Source organism: Salvia hispanica, chromosome 3 (genome assembly GCF_023119035.1).
Source record: "Salvia hispanica cultivar TCC Black 2014 chromosome 3, UniMelb_Shisp_WGS_1.0, whole genome shotgun sequence".
NCBI classification, from domain to species: Eukaryota; Viridiplantae; Streptophyta; class Magnoliopsida; order Lamiales; family Lamiaceae; genus Salvia; species Salvia hispanica.
The window spans coordinates 42,455,156-42,457,566 of record NC_062967.1 but is presented as its reverse complement, the minus strand read 5'-3'; positions in this window follow the sequence as shown (position 1 = coordinate 42,457,566).

Sequence of the window (2,411 nt, the reverse complement as noted above, 5' to 3'; positions counted from 1 at the left end):
GAACATTTACTCTGGAACGAGAGATGGAATTGACTAAAGTACGTTCACCTGAGTCCCTGCCTTGATCTGAAAGTTTATTCGGCCACGACTTTAGGAATTTTTATTATTATTGTTATTATTATATTATTATTATTGTTATTATGGTTTTTAAAGTTAAGTTTATATTGCAGAAATGTTAAAAATGCTCCGAGATCTACTATTAACAAAGGCTGCACAGCGGTAAAGAACTTTAGCAGCTTCTTACCGGAGTAAAAGTTAAAACAATTTTTATAGGAAGAGTTACATATGTTGATTCTATAGTAAGTAGGTTTTGCAAAGATTTTGGTCGCTACCACAAGAGATAAGGCTTTTCCCTTGGTATACCGTTTGATTGAATTGACTCTGATCCTTCCTGTTGCGACCGCCTCTGTTGAGAGAGTATTTTCTTCGATGAAATTTATCAAGATTGATTTGCGAAACAGAATGGGAGACGGTTGGATGAATGATATCTTAGTTGTATACATTGAGAAGGATATTTTTAACAAAATTGAAAATGAGGCCATTCTTCGACGATTTCAAGAAATGGTGATTTGCGAAACAGAATGGGAGACGGTTGGATGAATGATATCTTAGTTGTATACATTGAGAAGGATATTTTTAACAAAATTGAAAATGAGGCCATTCTTCGACGATTTCAAGAAATGGCGACACGTCGGAAACAATTATCATCTAGAGCCTCGTAAAAATTGTAAAGACGTTATATTTGAATTGAAATTTTTGGTATTATTGTTATTATTATTATATTATTATTGTTATTATTATTTTTAAGGATTTCAGCACCGGCTTATTTGAAAGTCTAGTTCCGTCCCTGTATATAGAGATAATGTTTAGCTAACGCAACTTGCTTACACCTTCAATTTCTGAATTAAAATAGCAACGTCAAAAATATAGTTCAAGAAAACAAATCATACTATCATTTTCAAAGATATGTATCCATTCGTTCACTCATACTTATCCAACCAAGTTATCTATTTTCAGACGAAAGCATTGAAATGCGGAACTAATTGCAATTTCCCACGCAAATGCAACCACAAGCGCATGTCACATTTTTTTCCCCATTTTAATTCCTTGTCGTTATACATTTAGATTTTTATATCTTATTTCATTAAATATTTAATTAGTACATAAAACTAATATACGTAGAATTCACATTCTCTAACTCTTTATATTTATATTCTTTCATGAGTATTTCTTAAAATTTATACAAAATAGAACATATAGTTATATGCATATTCAAAATATCACAGGAACTAATTCTTCTCCGAGTTTGAATTATTCTGAAAAAACTAACGTGAACTCATACACCAATTAAAGAAAACATGATGAGAAGATAATAAAGAGTTGCTATGCAGAAAATCAAGCACAAACTTTGATTGCAAATGACATATTATATATATGTCTACATATATTACAAGTTGTTGAAGTATTGAAATAAAACAAAGTGTTTAAAGCGTGGGTGATTTTGGTGAAACCTCGTGTGCAGCGGCGGATTGAGGCATGGATTTAGATCGGGTAAAGGATTGATTTTTGAAGGAATCATTGCGATGAAACCTGCATCGAAACGAGCCTTGATGCGTGGTTGGTGAGCACAAGCACTGCTGCCCTCTTGGTGATAACATGCACCCATCTTTAGCTATACCATTACTACCAATGCTATCCTGCTCTTGGGAGGCCATCTCTCTCTCTCTCTCTGATATTACTAAAGGGTTTTCTTATATTTGCATAATAAGTATGGGGCTTATTTGGACGGCCAAGTGGAGATAATGGAGGGCTGCTTTTGGCATTTTGTGAACGACCATATGTTTTCCTTCCTCATCCTTTTCTCATCGAATAATATCAGCTTCACTAAACTCCAACTCCAACACATACATGAATGGAATCACAAAAATCTTCTTTATCATGTTCTTACAAATTATATCATTTATCTACGCCATTGGTCTTGATTCTTCATCCATGGATATAAATAATTTAATATGCCTTTTACACATAAAATAATTTACAATAATACACCCTAGCTAAAATCCAAGTAATTTGCTTATGTATACATCAATATGATGAGTAGGATTAAATTATAATCCTTATTACTAGGTTGCTGTACACATTAAATAATAAGTGGAGTATGTTACTCCACAATAATACACTCTAGCTAAAATCCAAATAATTTTCTTATGTATATATGCATCAACAGAGTAGGATTAAATTACAATCCTTAACATATAGCCATATTCCTTAACTAGTTCGTCACACGTTAATTATTGACCATTAAATTAACTAATTATAGGATCAAGATTTAAACTGTATTTCTGGATTTAGATGCATTCTTAAACCACAACATTTTAAGGTTCCATTTGATAGCATATTTCACTAGAATA